The sequence below is a fragment of the Moschus berezovskii genome, chromosome 21 (genome assembly GCF_049115385.1).
Source record: "Moschus berezovskii isolate FMDL1 chromosome 21, NW_MosBer_1.0, whole genome shotgun sequence".
NCBI lineage: Eukaryota > Metazoa > Chordata > Mammalia > Artiodactyla > Moschidae > Moschus > Moschus berezovskii.
The window spans coordinates 6,571,241-6,597,845 of NC_142480.1; positions in this window are offsets into that span (position 1 = coordinate 6,571,241).

Genomic DNA, 26,605 nt, shown 5'->3' on the forward strand with positions numbered 1-26,605 from the left:
TCTCCCAAGCTGCTCGATAATTACACACGTCTCCTGGTAATGGCAGAGCCCTTCCGCGCAAACTTTCTGGATGATGAGCAGTTCAGTCTCTCGCCCTGGGCTCCCACCCCTTTGCACGATGCAAGGCTATTTCTCAATACTCTTCCTGAACAAACTTATTGGAGCTGCAGCATCTTATAGAATGGAAGAGGATGATGCTGTTTATCAAAAGAGATGCAGGCACGTGGACGTGTTCTGGCCCCCTCCTTTGTAAGTCTCAAGCAAATTGCTTTCATATCATTGCAATTCTGAGTTCCCAGGAATGTGATCTGGGCTAAAGGTTCAGAAGCCTTCCCTCCCATAATTCTGTAAGACCAGAATCTATGCAAGCGATCTAGATTCCGTCATTAGTTTTGAAAACGGGATGGCAGCCAGAAGTATGCATCCACTGTGGACGCTGGTAACACCCAGTGGTCCTTTCTGACACCCCTGAGGAATGTGCTCTGGGCAAAGTTGATGTGCTATGCCCAATGGATGCTGTTCTCTTCTTCAGGGAAAGTGGATCTGATAATGCTAGCAAATGAAATTTTAGAAAAGTCCCTAAACGAAGGAAACAGTATCTCAAAGATTAAAATTCCAAATCTCAAAATGCCACTAGAGCTTGGCTGGAGGTAAGATGATCCTGGACATGGGGCTGAAGGAGATGGGGAGACTGTTACCCTTTCAAGGAAAAGAACAAGATGGATCTTGGGATGACAATGCATTTCCAGAGAAAGTAATTCACATGGCCGTGAAAGGACTTCATTTCTTGCTTGTATCCTATAAAAGGATTCTCTCCCCCACTCTTTTCTTCTCTTTATTCAGATCTATGAAATGGTTGCTAGTTAGCAGACACTGTATAGGCACCAAGAATCCAAGAATAACAGCTCCATCCTTTTCCCCATGAAACTGATAGTCTTGCCAGGGAGGCAAACATTACCCCAGTTTTGCAATTAGTTATTTAAATGAAATGGCGATAGATGCTGCAAAGGACACAGCTGGGAATTAAGAAAGGGCCTGACTTGTACTGGCTGGAGAAAGAGGACTTTTAGCTGAAAATCTACATGAATCAGGAGAGGCAGGCAGGGTTCAGTTCATGCAGAGACAAAGAGGTTGTGATTTTTATTTGAAGACCAGCAAGGAGTGGTCAAGACCCCACGAGCAAAGACCAGATGGAAAGCTCTGGACTCCAGCTGAGAGCGATGTAAGCTCAGGTTGCTGAGGCAGGAGTGTTCACGGTGAGAAGCTGGCAGATAGCAGTGATCCTGAGGCATCCATCCACAGCGTTTGCTGTTTGATTCTATTGCGTTGGGGGGGAAGTGTTCTCCAAATATGACTCCAAGGGACATCTCCAAGGATGTACCTTCTGCCACTGGATGAATGGTGGTGCAGTGACCAGGAAAATTGGGCAGAATTTCCTGAAACCACTTGGAGAGTCAGTCTCAGTCTGCTCAACTCTGGGAGGCAATTCAAAGTGTGTGCCCTCTGCCCCCGTGGAGGGATAAATCACGCAGGAATGGGGGACCCTCATGCTTATGAAGGGGGCTGCTAATGCAAGCCTCAGGTCAGAATGCATGGAAGCCCAGGTGGGCTGGTGGAGATCCATGAAGCCCAGGTACGCATGGTGGGAGTTGGTTACAAGCAGCACAGGTGGCTATAGAGATGGGCAGCTCGGCTTGAATCCTGGATGTGCCACTTACCAGACGAATGGCCCTGGGCATGCATCTCCTCCCCTGAGCCACTCTCTGTGGAGCGAGGGTGAGGATGGCATGCATGTGTGCTCAGTCACTTGATCATGTCTGACTCTTTGGCAACCCCATGGACTGTAAGCCCCCAGGCTGCTCTGTCCATGGGATTTCCCAGGCAACAGTCCTGGGGTGGGTTGCCGTTTCTTTCTCCAGGGACTCTTTCTGACCTGGGGATCAAACCCGTGTCTTCTGCTTGGCAGGCGGATTCGTTACCACTGTATCACTTGGGAAGCTGGGGATGGCATCAACCTCAAAGTGAAGGCTGGATGGGAGGATGGGATGGAGAAGCTACAGCTCCCACGTGACAGGTCACTAATAGCCACTATCATGACTGTTCCCAGTAGGAGAGGAAAGAGCAGACTCAGTGCCCAAGTGAGGGGGCAAAAGGCAGAGGCAGATTCACAGCAGGGTCCAAGGGCAGATGGCATCGGGAGGAAGAAGCAGCAGAGGCCTCGGCCAGGGGCAGTGGCGGGAGGCAGAGATTCATCAACTTTCCCTACTTTCACTTTCTGAAACACTCAGATTTCTGAGCCCAACAACAAATGCCCAGTCTGCCTAATTACAAAAAATGAAGGGCCAAAGTCTTACTACTAGGAGTCGCAGTTGTTCAACTGTTCCATGACTCTGAATCCACAGGAACAGTCTAACATCGGCCACAGCCAGTGGCCCTGGTCATGTCTGGCTTGCACGTGTGTTTCATTTGGCCCACACACTGTTTCAAAAAAAAAAAAGAGGAATTCACATTTAAAGCTTGGATCCACCACGCTGATGCTTTCAAACTGTGGTGCTGGAGAAGACTGTTGAGGGTCTCTTGGACAGCAAGGAGATCAAAGCAGTGAATCCTAAAGGAAATCAACCCTCAATATTCATTGGAAGGACTGATGCTGAAGCTCCAGTACTCTAGCACCTGATGTGAGGAGCCAACTCATTGGATAAAACTCTGACGTTGGGGAAGATTGAAGGAAAAAGGAGAAGGGAGTGACAGAGGATGAGATGGTTGGATGGGATCACTGACTCAACTGACATGAGTTTGATGGAGCTCCGGGAGATGGTGAAGAGCACAGAAGCCTGGTGTGTCCATGGGGTTGCAGAGTCAGACATGACTGAGTGACTGAACGACAACCAGCATGTTAAAATCAGCCTTTCCAGGGCCTGCTGAGAGAGAAGATGCTCTGACAAAGGTGGGATTCACGTCCCGAGGTGCCCATAGCCTCCTGGGCCCAAGAAGTAGACGTTTCCTTTAAGAGAGACACCTACTCTCCAAGATGTCGGGGTGCTGTTTAAGTCTGTTTTCTTATACCAATCTCTCTACCTTGACACTCTAACCCTTGCAGACTTAGAAATTTTCACTCCTGATTGAAAACAATGGTTGCCTGTGTTCCAACTAGGACACTATTTCTTTTGAACTGGATAAGGTGGTCAATAATGATAATCATTTTGGATACTTTCCAAATTTACCGCAGCCATGCTTAAGGACGCACATGGGCTTACCCTAAGCAAAGCTGATTACTGGGAAGTTTTCCTTAGTTTTTCTCCAGAATTCTTCTCTCAGGTCTTCAGCTTGTTTGTACTGGAATCTGGCATCAGTGTCAGAGTTAGCTCACATTTCTATCTTTGGTTTTTTAACGTGGAAGGATCTACATTTCATAGTTCTTCCCCAGGTGTTTTGCCACCTGAATGCTTCTGAGACACACTTGGCCAAAAGTTCTGGTTCAAAAGAATCAAAACTTTCCCAGGCCCTGAGGGAAATCTTTTGATAATAATTCTCTCCATCTTCCCTTGATGAACTGGTGAGGCGATAAAGAGACACGTATGAAGAACCTGCCTCTTCGATTAAAACAAATTTTACAAAAAGGCAGTAAAATGGTAGACAGGGAAGGTATTTGGCCCAGTAGCAAAATCAGCTACTTGCAGAATTTCATTGACCTGAGGACAGCATGTTTTCTCAAATATTTCATAGTGATTATCTGGCAAAATCTCAAAACATTTTTTAATACAAGTTGTCTTTGGTCAATAAATACCAGAACTGAAATGTCCTCGGGGTGGAGATTTATGATGTAAGCACAACAAACACACCTGTAAATCAGGCTGAGAAACATGTCAGGTAGCCCACACTGCCTTTTCCAGCTCTCAGCAAAGGCCACATGTGTCGGGGGTCCTGGCTGGGCAGACTCCGATTCATGCTCTTCCTCAAAGGACCCATTTATTCAGGAATAACTCTCTTGACTGCATAGATGAGTTTTTCTCTCTTCCATTTGCCTTCACTGGGGATTTGACCTTTTCTGTTGCTCACAAAACTTCACAAGGGGAGGCACGTGGTGAACTGGGTTTGCATCCCAGTGGCTGGTGAATTTGGTCTCTTAAATGCTCTTGCAATTTGCATCCGTATGTGATAATTAAGGCTGGTAAGTCCATTCTAAAGGAGAGCAATCCTGAGTGTTCATTGGAAGGACTGATGCTAAAGCTGAAACTGCAATCCTTTGGCCACCTCATGCGCCGAGCTGACTCACTGGAAAAGACTCTGATGCTGGGAAAGGTTGGGGGCGGGAGGAGAAGGGGACAATAGAGAATGAGATGGCTGGATGGCATCACCGACTCTATGGACGTGAGTTTGAGTGAACTCCGGGAGTTGGTGATGGACAGGGAGGCCTGGCGTGCTGTGATTCATGGGGTCGCGGAGAGTCGGACATGACTGAGCGACTGAACTGAACTGAATGCCTACGTTATAGGTCTGTTATTAGGATTAAATGAGATAAAGTATGTGAAATGCTTAGTGCAGGGCCTTGCTTATCAGTTCAGTTCAGTTCAGTCGCTCAGTTGTGTCTGACTCTTTGCGACCCCATGGACTGCATGGGGTTCCACCAGGCCTCCCTGTCTATCACCAACTTCTGGAGCTTGCTCAAACTCATGTCCATTGAGTTGGTGATGCCATCCAACCATCTCACCCTCTGTCATCCCCTTCTCCTCCCTCCTTGCTTATGGAAAGCATCTAATACAGTTTCATTTTTATGGTTAATCTGTATAGTAAGTGTGACAACATGCACCTTCTATAAATCGCCCTTAGTCTTTACAGAGGTGCTAATTCAGGGACAGTGTAGACGACACTCCAAAATGAATAGTCTCCCCCCTGGTCACTTCCTTCCATTACCCCTCTCCCCTCAACTCTTTGACTTTCTGCGCGTCCTGCCTTTTTATTGGTGAAGATTCCCCAATCATCTTAAATGATTCCCTGTGTTCAGTTACCATCTACACGTGCCAATGATCCCAAATGTGTGTCTCCCCAACCCTCCCTTTTGGATTCCCAGTACCCACGTCTAGAAAGATCATCCACCTAATATTTCTGCTAAGGAGTCTCAGACTCAACACTTCCAAGACTCCCCTCAATCTTTCATCCCTGATTCAACAATTCATTGCAGCCGCTAACCTTCCCTGGGCAACACGGGGGAGGCTAAGGAGGCAGAGGGAGAGTCTGACAAAGTTCCAAACTCGTGGAGCTCACGCCTGGTGGGTCTCAGGAGCCTTTGATCCTGATGAAGTGTCACCAACAATGTACTGGTCACCCTGTCCAATATCTGGGAGTCCACTTGGACGCCTTCCTCCCCTGCATGCAAGCTTCCACCATGTCCTGTGCATCTTTCAGTTCTGTTTCTTCCTCTAGTTCTATGGCCTCCAACCTATTTAAAACCACTCTCATCTGTCACCTGGATGGTGCAGCAGACAGCCCTTTACTGGAACCCTGCATTCCCCCAAGCCGTCTCCTACAGAGCAATGAGGGTAGCTTTACATACACAAGTCTAATCATATGATTCTCCAGCTTAAAACTCTTTGATGGCTCCCCATGGATCTCAGCTAAAACTCAACATTTTATGGCTTATAGGGCCCTGCCCACCCAGACTCCTGCTTACATCCCCATCACCTTGTGTTTCTAGCTTCTCTCATCCTCCTGTTCTGTATTAAGCTTGCTGAAATTCTTTGAGTTTCTCTGCCATGCTGTGATCTCCCTGGCCTCCCAATCTTTCTTCCAATTGTTTCTTCTGACGTCTCTCAATTTGCTCGTTCCCAGGTCTCCACTTAAACAGAATCTTTTTGGGGGAAGTGTTCTTACATGCCTACCTTTGATGTGCCATCCTGGGTCTTCCTTATAAGCTCTTGGTCACTTGAAATCATTCAACTAATTCCAAGATGCAATTCCAGGGTGGATGTTTTCCTTTGCACACGGTCCAGAAAAAAAAAAAAATGTGAACATGCAAATCCCTGGGTATCCTCAGACTTAATCAGAATTCCTAGGAAAATAGGGTCTGGAGATGCATATTTTTAACAAGCTCCACTGATGATTCTCAAGCGCAACAAAATAGGAGCACTGTTGCCATTAGTGCTTGGCCCACAGAGCAGGAGAGGTCTTCTCGCTCCTGGCCCAACCGGACCAGGTTGGGAGCGCCTCCTGGGAAGTTCACGGCCGAGGCACAAACTCTCAGAGTCCCCTAGGACGCCTCGAACCATCACAGGTCCTCTGTTCTTACTGCACAGCTCAGATTTCCAGCTGCCCCGTCACCACTTGACAGCACATATTTCACAAAAAGTGGAGAATTTTCTAGAACTGTTAGCGGGAGCAGACTTTCTGTTTCCTATCCCGGGGGGTCTGCCACATAGATTACTCTGCTCCGGGACTTGCCTGACACACGCTTAAGCCTCTCTGACAATAAAAACCCCGTTATCCAGTTATGGGGATGGAGAGGCAAATGGAGAAGGCCAGTATTTATCTCTGAGATCTGACTTCCTTCAAGGATACTTTCATCTGTGACATGTCTTCCACTGCTCTTTTAAACAGCTGCTTAAATCTTGGTGTTACTCAAGGAGCAGGGGTTGTCAAACCAGACCTTATTTGGTGATTCCGTGGCCCTACATATATTTCTTTAACTTTTCTGGAATTCAGATTTCTTTTCTGTTTGAAAAAATAAAAGGCAGAATGCTCACCTGGAGAGGGGTTGAAATTCGTAAAAGGGCTGGACACAGGGAGGCCTCCTGGGAATGTGGACCTTTTTCTCCTTGCCCTCTCCGCAGAATACACATCAATTTTCAGTTTCCAAAAGGACCAGCGCTGCTCTGATGCCAAAGCCACCTCTGCTCTCAGCTTTTAAATTGTATTATTGTCATGGGTGAACCAGGCAGTAACCATTTTTGCTTTGGTAAAGGACCCTAACTAAGTTTTATTTCATACTTTTTCCAGGCTTCCCCAGTGGCTCAGCAGTAAAGAATCTGCCTGCAATGGCGGAGACCCAGTTTTGAGCCCTGGATCAGGAAGATACCTTGGAGGAGGGCATGGCAACTCACTCCAGTATTCTTGCCTGGAAAACCCATGGACAGAGGAGCCTGGTGGGCTACATCATGGGTTTGCAAAGAGTCAGACACAACTGAAGCAACTGAGCATGCATACATACTATTTCCAAGATTGACAGGACCCGTGGCCTCATTTTTCAAAGGAGGAAATCCAGAGACTGGGAAATGCCAGGTTTTTCCTATCATCAGTTATCTGGATGCAGACTTTGACTCTGCAGCCTACTAGCTGTGCGATGTGGGAATAACCTCCACACCTCTACCAAAACCACAATGCATTTGCTGTGGGGCCCCTGTCTAAGGGCTTGTGGTCCTTCTCCTTCCCTTCACATTATGATCATGATCTTTATTTTACAGATGAGGAAATTCAGACATGCTATTTCAGACAGCGTGAAGTAAGCCTGTGTCCTGGATCCCATTGCTGGGAATGGTCTTGGGACACGGGAGCCAAGCACAGAATTGTCATTCAATACCACCATGGCTGAGTTTCCTAAGCCTAAGAGCCAGAAGTAGGGGTGATTAGAGTTAGTACCACATAGGGATGGACACTTGGGAATGGAGTGGACAGTTGAGCAAGGCAGTGCAGGTAAAATGCTTAGCCAGAAGCTGGCCTTGGAAGTGTCAGGATGTGCTGTTTGTTGCGTCTCAAGGTAGGGCAGTACTTGGAGCCTCACCGGAAGTCTCACGTCGCCATGTTGGCTATGGCCCTGCTTGCACAGCTTGGCTGTGCTCCGAACTGGCCCCAGGCTCTTTCTGATGCCCGCATCCTACTAGAAGTGGTTTCAGTGGTTCTAGTGGTACCAGCTCCCATGATGACCATGGGCTTCCATGTCTTGGTTAGGAAAGCTACGGAGAGAGGGTGCTTGGTGCAAGGACTGGCCTTGGCACGTGTGCCTGAGGTGGGCACAGAGCGGGGAGCCCGGTCCTGAGCCCCTCTCCTGCTGTTCTCTCCGCGCAGGTCCCCACCGCGTGCGGGCCTTTTGTAGGGTTGGGTCTCTGTTGTCTTCATCCTGGCCTCTTCCTCATCAACCCGCACCTGGGCTCATTCGGAAGCTTCCTCTTTACTGAGACGCTAGACCAGCAGTCAGCAAAGCACAGCCAGTGACGGAATCCAGCCCTGGGCCTATTTTTATGGCCCTCAAGCTAAAAATATTCTTACATTTGTTAAAGGCTTATAAAAACCAATGAACCAAACAAATAATAAAAACAAAGAAAGATGTGCAATGAGGCCCACGAAGCATAAACTGTTCATGATCTGGCCCTTTATGGATACCACTTGCTGAGGCTGTTCTGGACCATTCTTAGCTCTGTAACAGTTCCATTGTCCTCTAGTTCCGAGGGCCCCGTCCCCACCCAACTCAACACATCGCGTCACCACCCTGCTCAAAACTCTTTAAAACACCCTGCTTGTAAGAAAGTCACCCTGGAAGCCATCTAACAAAATCTGGATTCGAATCCCAACCCCTTCCAAGCCTCAGTTTTCTCATCTGAGCAATGGGGTCATGGTGCCAGCCACAGGGGCCCAAAGACTGTGAGATGTGCAAATGCCTCCTGGCTGCAAAGCACAGCTGCATGTGTAAGATGAGTTTATAACTCTTTCGTCCCTGGGGCAGCACCCGTACTACAGAGCCTGGTTTACAGGCTGTCCCCTGGGGCAAGGGTGAGGCCTTTCCTTTCCCATCTCTTTCCTGTGGTCGCCATGTGATTTCCACCCCGTGGAGCGTTACCTTCCTGCTGCCTTGGTTGACAAGTTTCTCCCTGTTGTCCTCTTGCTTCTGAGTCCTACCTGATCATCAAGGTTCACATGTGCTGGGATACGCCTACGTCGTGTGCTTCCCGGAATCTGGGGACATTTGGAGAAAAAGAGTTTGTGACAGAGTGTTCCCAGCTCGGAGGAATTGTGCTCCAGGCCCACGAAGCAGTTAACCATTTCAATCTGTGCTCCAGTCTTAAATCTCCTCCTCCTTTTCTTTCCAACACTCCAGCATGAGAAAGTGCCTGCTGTGTGGTAAAAGTATTTTGGCTGTCTCCCTCTTAAAAACCTTCTAAAAATACACAGAGGCATCGCGCAGGCACACATGGCTCGCTTTGACGGTTGCCTTCCAGGTGACAAAAACACAACCCAAGCGCACATCACTCCTCGGGACCAGTGTGGACAACACCTGGCTCAGCCTTGCAGACAAGATGCTAGGGAAGTGGCAGTCATGTCTGACATGAAGCAAAAACTCACCCTTTCTGCTGACCATTCAAAATATGCAGAACTCTCATTTATTTGTAGAAATCAGAGGGAAGAATGTGCCTTAAATGTAAGTAGAATGTGATTCGGGTTTCCCTGGTGGCTCAGACAGTAAAGAATCCACCTGCAATGCACGAGACTCGGTTTTGATCCCTGGGTTGGGAAGAACCCCCTGGAGAAGGGAATGGCAACCTGCTCCAGTATTCTTACCTCCACGGACAGAGGAGCCTGGCGGGCTACAGTCCATGGGGTCTCTAAGATTTGGACACAGCTGAGTGACTGACACACTTTTACTCATACAGAATGTGATTCACCTCTTTCGTGTTGTAAGATCTGCTCAAGGGAAATAAGAAGCTCTGAAACGCTTCAACTTTCCCTTCTTTACAGAACTGTTACTTGCCTGGACTTGGTTAAACTTTTCTTTCACTGATGGAGACATTGTACAGTCCTGAAGATCACTGAGCAGAGAGCCAGGGAAAAGGTCCTAACTGCCACCTGCCACTAACCTTGGACGAGTCACGGGTTGGCTCAGAACTTCAGTCTCTTTTTCTTAACATTGTGTATGTGAGTCACTCAGTCATGTCCAACTCTTTGCGACCCCATGGATTGCAGACCGCCAGGCTCCTCTGTCCATGGAATTCTCCAGGCATGAAGACTGGAGTTGGTTGCCATTTCCTTCTCCACTAAACATTGAGAGAATCTAAATAAATGACCCGTCAGACCCATTTCAGCTCTAAAATTCCATAATCTATTTTTTGCTCTTCAGTCTCTCCATTGTATCCGACTCTTTGCAACTCCTTAGACGGTAACACGCCAGGCTTTCCTGTCCTTTACCATCGCCTGGACTTTTGCTCAAACTCATGTTCATTGAGTTGGTATGTCCTGCCAGCTCATCCTCTGTCAGCCACTTCTCCTCCTGCCCTCAATCTTTCCTAGCATCAGGGTCTTTTCCAATGAGTTGGTTTTTCACATCAAAGTATCAGAGCTTTAGCGTGATATATTAGCTGTCTAATATTTAAGACATAGTATCTAAAGTGCCATGATTTTTTAGCTTTCTAATATTTAAAACATAATGTGGGTCTAGAAAATAAGAGCGTTTCTTTTATTGCTAATAGTAACAGCTTTGCAAGTTGATGCATATGGTTTTCATTCAATGTCCTCTTCACCATGGGGTGGGTACTGTGGCTACAGCAGTGTGTATTTATACACTGATCTCTGTGTGTTAGAAGTTTATAACATGCCACTGTGGTTGATTTCATTCCCATTTCACAGAAGACACCAACTGAGGCTAAGTGGAGTTGAAATTAATATTCAAATTCATATCTGTGATATGAGCCGATTCTAATCAAAGGATCCCAGTCTCACTGAGTATTCCCACAGTAGGCCTTCAAAGAATTAGTCTTTCAGGGCATTCAGAGGTACAAAGCATTCTCAGTTTTGGTACATTATTAAGTGAAAGTGAAAGTGTTAGTAGCTCAGTAATGTTTGACTCTTTGGGACCTCATGGACTGTAGCCCACCAGGCTCCTCTGTCCATGGAATTCTCCAGGGCAAGAATACTGGAGTGGGTTGCCATTTCCTTCTCCAGGGGGATCTTCCCGACCCAGGGATTGAACCCGGGTCTCTGGCATTGCAGGTGTATTCTTTACCATGTGAGCCACCAGGGAAGCATTATTAAGTAAGGTAAGCCTATTTTGGATCACAATTATTTCAATATATTACTTCCTATAATGTCTTAGTATGGTCTTAAAGTTTCTTGCTTATTCTGTGCCTAATATAGCCTCATTTAGGAATCTTAGGTAATTCAGACTTTTCACAAAATCAAGATTCTTTAATGTATGCCCTGATTCACTCATTCTTGTATATCTTTGTCACCATATTAGGCTTTCATAATCAATGCATTTTGGAAATATGAGATTAAACAAAATTACATCAATGTCTTTACAGTAGGGCTTTTCAAAGCCCACGATACAGATATATTTTTGGAATATCTAAGTGGGTGTATAACTTGTTGCTTTTCCCAAAGTTATTTCACCCTAGAACACTTCTATCATTTCACTGGTATCCACAAAAAAATCAGTGCTACCCCAAATTAATCTGAATTTCTCTCATTGACACAGAATCTGTAGTGTTTTGCTACAATGTTAAAAAGGAATAAGGATTGTTATATTTTAGACACTTCATTGTTTCCAAAGCATTTGTCTTTTTTGATTTCAAAACTAATCCTGAGAGATGGTTATGATTATGGCACTGTATGCACATGGCAATGAGAGTTTCAGCTCAAGGTGTTACACAGAATAAATGCTTTACCTCCCCTCACTCCGGTGAACACGTGGGAATGTTGGGAAAGTATTGGCAAGGTGTGTTAAACATACTCACTGCTGTTCAGTTGCTCAGTCATGTCTGACTCTTTGTGACCCCCTGGACTGCAGCACACCAGGCTTTCCTGTCCTTCACTGTCTCCCAGAGTTTGCTCAAACTCATGTCCATTGAGTTGATGATGCCATCCAACCATCTCATCCTCTGTCACTCCCTTCACCTCTTGCCCTCAGCCTTTCCCAGCATCAAGGTGTTTTCCAATGTGTTGGCTCTTTATTCTTGTTTTAGATCACTCACGACTAACACACACAGTGTCAAGAAAAAGCCAGGAATATTTCCTGGAAATAAGGCACTTGTGCTCAGGAGGATTTGAACACCTGAGACCCAGGGAAAGAGTCCAATCCCAAGCAAGGGCCTGGATCTCAGCCTTGAGTCCTAGGAAGGGTTGGAACAGTTACTTGATCTGTACTTAGTCTGTGAATCTGCAGGGAATGCTGAGATTTGCTACCTGACCCCCATCTCTAGACTCCTCTCTGCTATCTGTTTACACAAGGGTGTGAGTTAAGTGAAGTGCAGTGAAGTCGCTCAGTCGTGTCCGACTCTTTGCGACCCCATGGACTGTAGCCTACCAGGCTGTTCCATCCCTGGGATTCTCCAGGCAAGAGTACTGGAGTGGGTTGCTGCTTCCTTCCCCAGGAGATCTTCCCAACCCAGGGATCGAACCCAGGTCTCCCACATTGGAGGCAGATGCCCTCCCTAATCCAGGGATTTGAGCAATGCCTTCTGCCCATGGCAGGACTGGAGCCACCAAAGGGTAGAGACTGTCCTCAGTTCCACATGGAGCATGAGATCCAAACTCAGACATGAGCAGAACTCATGACTGGGAGCCATGACAATGCATGAGAGCCCCAGGAGGCAAAGAAGAGAAATTCCCCAGGATGATGATGACCACACAGACAAGAAGTGCAAACACTGTAGGAAGCTGAAGTCCATGGGAAACTAACAAACATTCAGGGAGTGGAAGAATACTCACCTGATGAAAGATCACAAGGACATCTGAAAAGAAATTTAAAGTATTTTTCACATCCTGAAAAAAACAGAGGTGACAAAGCAGTCGTAAGAAAAGGAAAGAAGGCCATGGAGTAAAACAGACTTCGAAATACTAGCAGGAGTTTCAGACAGAAAAAGCAACGATAACTTTCTTGTGTAAAAATATATATTTTAAAGATAAAACATCCCTTACAAGATGTGCTTAACAAAGAAACATCCAACAACGTAACAGTACAAAGAGACAACAATCTTGAAAAGCTGAAACAGAGAAGATGACCTGTCTAGAAGCTACAGTGTCTCTCCAGTTCTAAGAGAAGAGACCAAACAGGACAGGATGCTATACACAAATGAGGAATATTGAAGGTGTGTTGTAAAGATATTCCAATAACTGGCTGGTGTCATCTAGAAAAGCCTTCAAAGCCTTCAAACACAACAGGTAAAAAGAAAACCCTACGATATATCTGAGAAAATTTAAAAAAAAAAATGGATTTCTTACAAACGAGTGAAGATCATACAGACATCAGACTTCTCATCAGCAGTACTGATTCTAGATGAATAATTAAGTAAAATATTCAAAGAGAAACTAGAAACTCTCTGTCAAGAATTCTTTCCTCTTCCCAAGAAGTTATCAAGAGTGAGGATAATATGAAAATAAAGACATGTAAAGATACACACAAACTAGGTGGTTGACCACAGAACTTCTCTGGCAGAACAAGATGTCCTGGAATGAAGGTCAATTCATGATGGCCAAACCCACCCACCACCTGGTTTTGTATGTTCTGTGGGGGAAGAGTGGATTTTATATTTTTAAATGACTGAAAGGAAATCAGAAGACGAATAAAAATTTTTGACACATGGAAGTGATATAGAATGCAAATGTCAGTGTCCATAAGTTACATTTATTGGGACACAACCACGCCCACTTGTCTATATGGTGTCTGTGGCTGCTCTCAAGCTACAGAGACACAAGTTCTGAGTACTTGTTGCAGAGACCACACGGCCTGCAGAGCCTAAAGTAGTGACTATACGTTTCCTTACAGAAAGCGTTTTCACAGCCTGCGGTAACAAGAAGAAATAGTCACCCAGGAAAAAGGAAGTAGGTGAAAAAAGGACAGTAACAAATATAATCAATGACTATTTTCAGAAACGTGAATATAAATAACACTATTAACTCATGATCACAGTATGCATGCTACGTCGCTTCAGACATGTCCAACTCTTCATGACCCCATGGACCTTAGACCACCAGGCTCCTCTGCCCATGCGATTCTCCTAGAAAGAATATTGGGATGGGTTGCCATGTCCTTCTCCAAGGGATCTTCCTGACCCAGGGGTTGAACCCATGTCTCTTACATCTCCTTCACTGGCAGGAGGGCACGTTATCCCTTGCACCTCCTGAGAAGCCCCAGTAATCATAGTATAATAATTATGATTTAAAAAATCCAAAATGTGTAAAACCATATGGAGCTAAATTTCAGATGAAAATGTAATGGGGTAGGGGGGTTGGGGGAAAAAACAAAGGATCAATGCAGATTCTCTTGCTTATGACAGTGGAGGTACTGATGATAGCTGTCTTTCAGAGAAAAAAGAAAACTAGTGGGTACATTGAAATCTTTGAGACATTAAAAAATAAAGAGAATTTATAGTTCCTAAATTAGTAGGAGTAAAACCAACAAGCACTGAAGAAGCCTCAGTCATCTAATGGAAGGAGAGAGGGGAAAATAAGAAAAGAAAAAGCGTAGTGGAAAGTCCAAGCCCCAAATCTGAGCAATGCCAGTTGGCGTTGGTGATGGACAGGGAGGCCTGGCGTGCTGCGAGGCATGGGGTCTCCAAGAGTCGGACACAACTCAGCGACTGAACTGAACTGAATAGGAAACAAGTTACACCCACCCAAAACAGACCCACCAAAAATGACAAAATGCAGTATCCAAGAGATCTAGCTAAACAAATAGCTCCAAAGATTGAAAATGGATGGCTAAAAAAAAAAAATGAAAAAGGAGTGAACTTACTTACAAAATAGAAATAGACCAAAAGACATAGAAAACAGACAATGTTACTGAAGGGGAAAGGCTAGGAGGATAGATTAAGAGTTTGGAATTAACATATACACACTACTATATATAAAATAAATAAACAGTAAGGTCCTACTTTGGAGCACAAGGAACTATACTCAATACTTTTAATAACTTCTAAAGGGAAAAAAAATCTGAAAAAGAAAAAAAAAATATATATATATATAGTTCAGCAGTAAAGAGTCGGCCTACCAATGCAGAAGATGCTGGTTCAATCCCTGGGTAGAGAAAATCCCTGAAGAGGGAAATGGAAACCCACGCCAGTGTTCTTGCCTGGGAAATCCCATGGACAGAGGAGGCCGGCAGACTATAGTCCATGGGGTTACGAAGAGTAGTAAGACATGACTGAGCAACTAAACAACAACTAGACACACACACACACACACACACACACACACACACCACTCCACACGTGTGTATGTGTGTTGTAAAATGGCCCAGCCACTCCAAAAAACAGAATGGCAGTTGCTCAACAAATTAAAGGTAGAAGTCCCATAAAATGTAGCGGGGAATCATCATAATCAGAATCATTAAGAAATTATCTTCTGGGTGTGCACCCAAAAGAACTGAAGGAAGGCACTTGGACAGATAATCTGTGCGCCCATGTTCAAGGTGGCGTTATTCACGAACTCGTTGTTCAGTGACTCCGTCGTGTCTGACTCTTGGTGACTCCCTGCAGCACTCCAGGCTTCCCTTTCCTTCGCTGTCTCCTGGAGTTTGCTCTAATTCATGACCACTGAGTTCACAAGAGCAGAATGTAGAAACGACTCAAATGTCCGTCAACCGAGGACAAACCGATAAGCAAAATGAAGTAACGTTCCATCTATAGAATGATTTCATTCACCCTTTAAAAAGGATGAAATTCTAATATGTACTAAAGCATGGATGATCTTTAAGGACATTATGCTGAATGAAATAAGTCAGAGGTAAAACGACAAATATATATATGATTCCACTTACATGAGCCTCCAACAACAGGCGAATTCATAAAGACAGAGAATAGAACAGTGGTTTCCAGGGTCTGGGTGTGGGAGGACAGAAGGACGTTATTTTTGAGAGTGGAGGGCTTTTGTTTGGCTTGGGATGATGATAAAGTTCTAGAGGTGGATGGTGATGAGGGTTGCACCGCGATGTGAATGTACTTACTGCCACTGAATTGTATGTTTAAAATTATTAAGGTGGTAAATTTTATGTCATGTCTATTTTGAATAAAATAACATAAAAATCATATTTCCTGACATCTTTGCAGGTAGGATGTAGGTGAAAGTAGTTTGATGAGGCTTTGAGGGAGGGACCACTCCCTGACCCTGATCAACCTTTCCTGTCTCTCTCTAGCCCTGTGCATGCTCCCCTGGAACGAGGGGCCGTCACTGGGGACCCCCATGTGTTTCCCCTTGGTAGAGCATGTGGCAGGACGTCCGAGGTCCTCACTTGGCTCAGGCGTCCTGGACCAGACCCTGACATGAAGGCCATATGGTGAGTTGACGCAGATCTGCCTTCCTTTTGTCAGAAATCCTTCATCGTGTCCTGATTTCATGATGTGATTTCGCTGGAATGCAGCAGGAAGAGCAGCACGTTATAGAATTAATTGCATTCAGCTTTAGGGCCTGGGACTAATTGATACGCAGCCCTAAGTGCGTGGAAAGCGGGTGTGCAAGGCTGCTGTGCCGGGCTGGGGGAGAGGCGCCTCCCGTGACCACTTCCACTTCTTCCAGACTTTCTCCCTGGCCCTCTCTGAACCAGCTCACCAAGCCACGCTCCTGCTGTTTCCCCTTTTCAAAGGTGATAGATCTTCGGCCCCAGGGGATGGCGAACAGCCCCAGGTGACACAGCTCATAATGGACCACGCTGAGAGCCAAACGGGAACCTGTCTGCTTTGAGTTTCTTTTCTTTCTGGATCTGTTGAGCTCATTCAAAGAAAGTGTCTCCTACACTCTTCCTTACAATTCTGCTCTTTTGTCCCCAGAGGACTGCTTGGGAGCTTATTCATTATTAGGGGAAGAAAGATGAAAGGGCTGCATTTTTTTTTCTGGGGGAACTTATACCTGCTGAAAAGCTTCCCAGCTGATGGACGTTTGGGGCTGCCAGCCCTCCGCTTGCTCCTGGAATCAGCCTGTTTCCTAGCATCTGGCTCCATCCTTCACAGGAGGCTCCAGACTTTCTGGAAGAACAGGGAGCTTTTGTCTGCAATTTTTGGTGCCCCTTAAATTACACAACTCTGGGCCCCTTCTCTCCGTTTCCATTGCCCGGCTGAATCTTAATTGTCACCTGAAATTCTCTAACCATCTTCCTCAATTATGAAATGCGCATTTATTGAAGAAAAGCAGTTCTGTTCAAAGCACCGAGATATTCACGGGGACCGTGAATAACCCAGCGTTGGTTCTCCAGCAACTCACAGTCTGGTAGCGAGTGTGATGCATAAACACAGTGGTGACTAATGTTTATTAGAGGCTTCCTATTACGTATATTGCCATTTAATCGTTTACACACTGTAACCTCATTTACTCCTCCAAACAAATACCTGGACAAGAAAGGTGTCCATTTTAGGGATGTGGGGGTTTCAGATGAGAAAGTGGGGAGGTATAGACGGGGTCCCTCCGTTATCCAGGGATGGCAAAGGCCACACTCTTCCAGTGGGTGATGAGAGCACTTGCATTAGAAAGTGATGCTCACTTGTGTCAAGGATGAAGGAGGGTGGTATTAACTCTGGCACTTAGAACAGGGTAGAAACTAAACTGAAGCTTGCAGGACGAATCAGAGTTCACTCGGGAGTGGAGGAAACAAAGACCCACAGTCCCTGTGCAGAGCATCAAGTTAGAACAAGTGCAAATAGTTTAGCATCGCTAATGCCTTTAGTAATTCTGGAGGGCAAGTGGGATGCAGAGAGCAAGGGCCAGGCATTGAGGGTGGGAAGTGAGTGGGGCCAGGTCTCGGGGGTCCTGCAAGCCTTTCTAAGGAGCTTGGGTATCTTCCTGTGGGAGACAGAAGATTCAGACATATTTTCAGCAGGAGCTGATGTGATGGAAAACGCAGGTAAAGCTGTTTCGGGGGGCCAGGCACATAGTAGGTGTTCAATTCCTGCCTGTGAAACAAACCAATTTGCTCTGGATGCATTTCTGAGTTTCCGGTTTAGATTGTTCATTAACACAAAGAACTAAACTGCAGTAAAAGCCAACAATATGTCTATTACATGCCCATGTCTGTTTTAGACCATTCACGGAATAATTATCAGGATGGCTAACAATGGATGATTTATTATAAATATCAGCTTTGCTGCTTGTTAATTCAGAACCAAAATATTTGCCCATTTCCATCCCAAAGGGAGAAATCTAGTTAGTTTGTTCCCCATGTTATAACTATGAAATTAAATTAAATGAGCTGAATGAAATGCATGGGGGTAAATAAACTATTTAATTTAATTCACACGATGAAGAATAATCCTGAATACATCTATAGCTGGCTAAATAAACCAATTAACTCTTTTCTCTTTAGACAGCACAAGCCAACAGTGCAGCCACGACAAAAGAAAAAAAGAATAAAAGAGAAAACATGTGTTTAAATTAGATGTAATCCGAGTGTGTCTTGGGCCACACCCTGATTTCCAGCTCTTTCACCGCCTTGACTGATTCTGACATGGGCTTCAGGTTTGTCTCTTTCTTGTCTTCCAGTGTTTTTCTGTTTGTTTGTTTTTAAATCACAAATTGAGAGACAGGTCTCTGGGGTCAAGTGGACCAAGGCTTAAATGCATGGCTGGGCCATCTCAGGCAGGTTTTGCAACCTCAGCATCTTCATCTCTAAAACGGGGATGACCACAGTGACCATTTCCTGGCTGAGGATGAAATGAGGCAGTGAGGTAAAGGTGTAGCCCAGGGCCTGGTGCCTAAACATCACATCCTTCCTGGTGCTTCCTGCTGGCTTGCATTCCTGGGACCATGGAGGTGCCCTACTCCGAGAGTCGAGAGAACTAAACTCTTTCAGCCACTCTCACCTGAGCACCTGCTATGTTCCTGGCTTTTGACCAGAGGTACTGGAAGCTGATAGGTGAAGTAAGTCCCCTGCAGACAAACCTTCAAGTTGTGAACTTTCAAAGATGCAAACATGTGCTCACATACCCAAGCGTGTACGCTAGTTCACCTGTCACAAGTGTGTATCCTCTACGAGTGGTTATGCTTTGGGGAACTTTACTGCACACACTGTATAGAAGACAGTAGTGCAGTAGCTTTATTTCCAGCCTGGCACATCGAGAAGCAAGTGTAAAAGCAGCAGTGAGGTAGCTGGTACTGCTGTACTTTTCAAAGTACCGAATTATAAGATTAAAAATGTTTCACTTCTGAGATCAGATGCATCTGGGGTGGTGTCGCCATAGGAAACCAGGGCTTGGTAACAACCTAGAGGGGTGGGATGGCGAGGGAGGTGGGAAAGATGTCAAGTGGAAGGGGACACAGGTGGGCCTACAGCTGATTCATGTCGGTGTTTGGTAAAAACCAACACAATACTGTAAAGCTGTTATCATTCAGTTAGAAAGAAATAAATTTTAAAAAATTAAAAAAGGATCAAAGTTGCTTTTTTGTGCTTGTTTTTATGTATTATTTGTGTGAAGAGTATTATAAGCCTATTAGAGTACAGTACGGTATAGCTGATCGTGTTAGTTGGGTACCTAGGCTAATTTTGTTGGACATACAAACAAACTGGACCTATGAATGTGCTCTCAAAATGGAACACCTTCTCGTATGTGGGTGACTTCCTGTATATGAATGAGATCCCCTAGGGCTGCTCGGCAGGATTCTACAATCTAGCAGATGAATCAAGGGGGGGTCTACACATATCGAAGAATTAGAATTACACAACGTGCTGAATGGGATTTCAGAGTTTAGTCAGACTCTGATCAGTGTCTTGGCTTCTAGAACTTGGTGACCGTGAGGGTCTCAGGAAACTGGCATACAGCCTCTGACAGCATTTTCAAGCCCAGTAAACCGGATCCCTGTCTCTACCTGACTCTGATTCTTGTAACTGAAACTGACTCAGGGTAGTCTGGGGGCTGGAGTGGTACTAAGTGCTGCTTCCGGTTGGCCAGGGGTCAGTATCAGCAGAGGGTAGAGTGAGAGAGGGTCCATGCCCAGCAGAAGCATCCTGGACAGTGTCAGGATCCCAGGTCAGTCCAGGTGTGCCGTGGAACTTATCCCTCCTGGGGTCTCAGTTTCCACATCTGTGAATAGGGATGGGAGGAGTTTCCCTCCAATTCTGAGACTCTTTAGGGAGAAATTGTTGAGCAGCAAGAATGAGTGCAGCAGCTCTGTTCCCCAGAGAAATGAAATTAATTATGTGTTTTTCGGACAGCATACTTTGTACGCACAACAGCTCTGTGAAGTGAAGTTGATGCTGAGTGGACGGGAGAGGGGCTGAGCCCAAGGAGCCCACCATCCAATGGGCCACAAAGAAACACAGTGATACTCACGGAAGACTGGACAAGTGCCAAAGTGTGGAGTACTGGGTCAGGACTCAATAAACCATGATGGAAATGGTACCCAACTCAATCCTGGGGGAATCAGTAAAGATTCAGTTCCTGGAGGGACTGAAGCCTCGCAGGAGTCATCAAGGACATGAACAGGTCAAGGAGGTGCAAAGCATCATGTCATCTGGTGCACAATCTAGGCTGTGAGATACATGCTGCTGGTGTTGCTGAAACTGAAGGACATGGCGTAGAGGCCTGGTCAAATTAAGAAGGGCATTCAAAGTTTTTTTTTTTATTATTATTGTTTTTTAAACTTTTATTTAATATTAGAGTATAGTTGATTTACAATATTGTGTTAGTTCCAGGTATATAGCAAAGTGATTCAGTTGTATGGTGGTTTAGTTTTCAAGTTGAGTTCGACTCTTTGTGACCCCTTGGACTTTAGACCTCCAGGCTCCTCGGTCCATGGGATTTCCCAGGCAAGAATACTGAAGTGGGCTGCCATTTCCTCCTCCAGGTGATTTTCCCCAGCAAGGGACTGAAGCTCATGCATTGCAGGCAGATTCTTTATCAACTGAGCCACCAGGGAAACCCTCCATTGTATATATTCATACATCTAATTTTTTTTTCAGATTTCTTTTCTCATATACGTTACTACAGAACATTGAGTAGAGTTCCCTGTGCTATGCAGAAGGTCTATGTTGATTATCTATTTTATATGTAGCAGTGTGTAGACATTCTAAGTTTTGTTAAGAAGCTGGAACTGGGTCCTCCTGGTACAGGGTGACCTTGAGGGTGAATAGAAATTGTAGTGATGCAGAAAAGGAATCAAGAAAACTTGAGAAGATAAAATCTTTAGGATTCTGGGAATGCAGGAGAGGGAGGAAAGGGTACACTTTCTGTCTTGAGCCATTGTGGTGGAGGGTACCCAAACCACAGGGGATGGGAAACTTGGGAGGTGAAAATTTCTAGTTTGGAGCTGCAGGTGTGAGGAGCTGGGCAGCTTTCAGAAGGGAAGGGTATAAGATGGAGATCCAGAGTTCAGAGAGAGGGATTTCAAGATGGAAGATGCAGATTTGGACTCTAAGATAGCCCCAAAATAGCAAGGCAGGAGAGGTGCAGAGCCTGCAACACTCGGTGCTTCATCAGATGAGCAAACCGTCTTTCTCTCTCCCCACCCTCTGCTGTCATCTAGTGATCCCCACGTGGCCCCAGTCCTCCCAGCCTTGGAGAGAAAAGGGCTGATCAGAGTCTGTTCCCCTCCCTCGGTTTGAGTCTCTGTCTTCAAACAGAGAAGAAAATCAATGACAGGTGAGGACACAGCATTTGACTGATCATCCCTCCAAACTACCGTATGTAGATGTTCTTTTCCCAAGCTCCCTTAATTCCATGAGGATGTTAATGACCGCTTGTCAAGTGAACTTCTTCAGAAGAGCCCAGCCTCAGAATGCAAAGCACAACTGTGTTCAGTAGGTTCTGCTAAGGCCCAGGGTCCCCAGTGACTTCTGCTGCCTGGTGCCCTCAAGGGAAGACGAGGAATCCTAAGAGTCTGGGGCCATCCCAGGAAGGCAGGCTTCACTGGTGGCTCAGTACATAAAGAACCTACCTGCCATACAGGAGACCCAGGTTCTATACTTGGCTCAGGAAAATCCCTGAAGGAGGAAATGGCAACGACTCCAGTATTCTTGCCTAGGAAATCCCATGGACAGAGGAACCTCATGGACTACAGTCCATGGGGTCATAAAGACTTGGGCACGACTTAGTGACTCAACTATCATCCCAGGAAGGCAGCAAATGACATTCTGAACATCCCCACCTGATACTGCTCCTCCAGAATATATTTGCTCAGAAGTTATTGTGTGTTTCTTTGTTTTTGTTTTAATTCAGGGGATTTCTGATTCTTCCTCAGCAACATTTAACAATTCTGAAGGATGCTCGACATAGACACTAAACCAGCTCTCACTTTGCTCCACCTCCAATTCTGATGTCTTTTCCACCTTATGTTGTGTGAGAGGAGTCTGCTGGCTTGGCGCAGTGAACTGTGAGTTGGGGAGGGCTGGGCAAATTGACTCATCACTGCCCCTCGGCATCCCCCCAAGAGCCTCACATAAGTTTCCACACATGGCAGGTGCTCCAGCAAGGTTTGCTGGGATAGCGTTGTTTCCCCAGAACAAATCTCATTGCTTTTGCTTCTGTGATGACTCTCAGGGGCACCTAGATTGGGTTGTCAATTTCCAGAGTCCAAGTTTCAAGTACATGTCTTCAACGTGAGATGAATTTGTGAAAGTTACAAGAATAAAAGCATGGGTGCAACGTGAAGAAGACCATTTTAACATTTCTGCGTCTGTGGGCGCTTTCATGTATCTTTCCTTCTAGTTTGCATTTTTAAAGAAAACTTTCTTCTCTTACTTTCTTTTATATCATCCATTTACTTACCTAACTACACTTAAACTTTCTGCTTCCTCAGAAATACTACAGAGCAGAGTCTGTGTCTGTCTTGCTCTCCCCGCATCTCCGGGGGTCACTGCAGAGCCCTCTCCTTATATGAACTTTGATCAATATTTATTGAATATACAAAGAACCCACAGTACTTATAACTGTTACTCTTGGGCTGTGCTACTTACTCCCTTCATTCAGTTCTAAATCTACACATCATCTCCTCCAGGAAGAATCCTCACCTCCACATGCTGCCCCAGGCAGAATCTTGCAGGCTTCGGACCACACCATATGGATGTGAGAGTTGGACTGTGAAGAAAGCTGATCGCCGAAGAATTGATGCTTTTTAACTGTGGTGCTGGAGAAGACTCTTGAGAGTCCCTTGGACTGCAAGGAGATCCAACCAGTCCATTCTAAAGGAGATCAGTCCTGGGTGTTCATTGGAAGGACTGATGCTAAAGCTGAAACTCCAATATTTTGGCCACCTCATGCGACAAGTTGACTCACTGGAAAAGACTCTGATGCTGGGAGGGGTTGGGTGTGGGAGGAGACAGGGATGACAGAGAATGAGATGGCTGGATGGCATCACCGACTCTGTGGACATGAGTTTGAGTGAACTCTGGGAGTTGGTGATGGACAGGGAGGCCTGGCGTGCTGTGATTCATGGGGTCGCAGAGAGTCGGACACGACTGAGCGACTGAACTGAACTGAACCCTTGCATTCTGTGTCCATCTTTACTTCAGCTCCGAAAGCACCTTGTTGTGACGTCTTGCATGCACACCAGTTTCCTCCATCCCTTCCTCAGAGCATGGCCAGGGGTTGGTCACATGCTTTTATCCATCCTTCATCCTTAGCAGAACATGCTGTGTGAACAAAGGAATGAGTGAGCAGCCTGTTTGGAATTCAACTGTGGACAAAACTGGGAGAAAATCTGAAAAGGTTCAAGAGCAGGTTGAAGGTTTATTTGGATTTCCAGACCTAGTCCACTTGGCATCCTACCAGGATAACAAAGAGATGTTCCCTATTATTCCATTTTCTAAAGGCCCAAGGCATAGCTACTGAAGTAGTTCTCAAAGTTCCTTGATAAACATCAGTCCAGTCATTTAGGCTTTTTAGCCATTAGTACTTCAGGTCACTGCCCACTGTTTCCTTTCATCTTCTATCAAAGATTGATCAGTGTTCATTGGGTGAGTCTCATATGCCTGCAACAAGATACTTTATAAAATTAAAAAACATTAATTCTGCCCAGCACTCTGCATGATGGCTATTTTATCACCTATTCCAGGGTTAAAAAAAAAGCCCAAAGAACATAAATAATTTGACCAGTTTCACGAGGTTCACACCTAGTGAATCTGCCCTGTTGTTGACCTAACTCTAGAACACTATTATTTTTATTTCACTAAAAAGGCACAGACTCGTAGGAGAAAGAGGAAATCTTAGACCTCACCTGGTTCCCACTTTCCACCCAAGGCAAGGATTTAACATTTTCCCCGAAGCTTTCACTGTTGTCAGCTGTCTTTCGTCCCCCTCATCACCACCTTTTTGTCATTGATATCATGTGCATGACCGTCACCAGCGTGTTCAGCTTTTGTGCAGCGACAGTCTCAGAGCTTCTAAGTCAGAGCCAAGACGTGAGCCCAGAACTTCCTTGGCCACGGTGATGCTGTGCCTGGTACTACTTAGACTGGGAAAGTCTTTCCTTCAAAGATGATACATCCTTTGTTCTATCAACTGCAGTGGACAGACAGGTCTTTAATTAGTGTATAAAGGGACCAATCACTTGAATGGCCCTAGTTCCTCTCTGTGGATGAAATTTCAATTTCTCATGTATACTACAAATTCTCTTTAGATATTTGACAGCGACCTATTTTTTAAAACCTTTTGTGATTATTTTAACCCGTCTTTTCTGAGCCATACCCAGATCCATCTCATCATGGATCTCATCATGTTTTCATGGGGAAAACATGCTGGCACAAAGGGTAAACTCTCCTCCAAGATGGGGTCTGACCTGCCAGCCCTTCTAGGCGTGGACACAGTGGAAGTTGGCTGGTGATGGCTTATCTGAGCAGTGTTTGCAGTGATGATGTGGAGAAACTCTTGCTGGTAGAGTTTGTGGGGATGAAAGGGTAAACAGTCGCATCATGCAGTATGGACTCACAGATAAAGATGGGGAGACAGGCAGTACCTGGAGAACAACCCTCTTCATAAAACGTGAATATTTCTGAGATAGGGGAGCCTGGTGGGCTTCCGTCTGTGGGGTCACACAGAGTCGGACACGACTGAAGTGACTTAGCAGCAGCAGCAGCAGCAGTGTGTGGAGTGAATGGTCAGCCTGCTCTCAGATCTCTTGGATCTAGTCTCAGCTCTGCTGTGGACTTGCTGTGTGAATTGGCTAATTCACTTTCTCTGATCTTCAGACAGACCTTCTTAAAAATGAGAGAGAGATGTAATGATCTTCCTGTTGCTTCTTCTGTAAAACTTCTCTGAATTGATGAATTCAGAGGGAGTGTATAAAGCTACTGGCTTTAAGACAAACCAAATGTTGATCTTGCTTTGAGAAAGAGATAAAGGCCAGATGTGCAAATGATGAGCTGTTCTCCCCTATACATGTGGAAAATAGAACGAACACCATGCAGTGACTCTGCCTAAGTGTTTTAAATGTGTTTAGAAATACGAGTTTTGATATAAAAAAGGAGCATAGCCTCTTGAACGGCTAGATCTGAAAGGCAACTAAAGAATACAACTGAACTTCATCATCATCACCTGGTTGTTGCTATTCAGTTGCTAAGTTGTGTCTGACTGTGACCCCGTGGGCTGCAGCATGCCAGGCTTCTCTGTCCTTCACTGTCTCCCTGAGCTTGCTCAAACTCAAATCCACTGCGTTGATAATGCCATCCAACCATCTTGCCCTCTGCTGCCCCCTTCTCCTCTCTGCCCTCAATCTTTCCCAGCATCAGAGTCTTCTCCAGTCAGTCGGCTCTTCGCATCAGGTGGTCAAAGTACTAGACCTTCAGCTTCAGCATCAGTTCTTCCAATGAATATTCAGGGTTGACTTCCTTCAGGATTGACTTGTTTGATCTCCTTGCTGTCCAAGGGACTCTCAAGAGTCTTCTCTAGTACCAGAAGTTGAAATCGTCAGTTCTTCAGCAGTCCGCTTTCTTTATGGTCCAACTCTCACATCCACATATGATTACTGGGAAAACCACAGCTTGAGTATACAGATCTTTGTTGGCAAAGTGATGTCTGTGCTTTTTCACATGCTGTCTAGGTTTGTCTGTCTAGTTTGGCTGCCTGATGTGAAGAACTGACTCACTGGAAAAGACCCTGATGCTGGGAAAGATTGAAGGCAGGAGGAGATGGGGATGACAGAGGATGATATGGTCGGATGGCAGCACCTACTGGATGGACGTGAGTTTGAGTAAGCTCTGGGAGTTGGTGATGGACAGGAAAGCCTGGCGTGCTGCAGTCCAAGAGGTCACAAAGAGTAGGACACAACTGAGTGACTGAACTAGGTTTGTCAGAACTTTCTAAGCAGCGAGCATCTTTTGATTTCATGGCTGCAGCCTCCATTCACAGTGAATTACCTGATACAGTGTCATTTTGATAACAATTTGAGTTTTAAAGAAAATTTCATTGAGTTGGTTAGACAATGAACTAGCTGTTCAGATCAGGGAACCTCCTCCCAGATACCTGTTCTCAGTCTCTTCCACTTGGAGAAGCAAGGCTGAGGTCAGTATGAGCTTACACTCACCACACCAGAGCTAAACTTTCACCAGACCATGGATTGTATTTTAAGATCGATTATTAACCTTTGGGTTTCACAGTAAAGTAAGTTCTTATTATATGAACTTAATACTGAAGTGATCACAGCTAATTTATCAGATATTCTTTAAAGAAATTCAGTTCAGTTCAGTTCAGTCACTCAGTCGTGTCTGACTCTT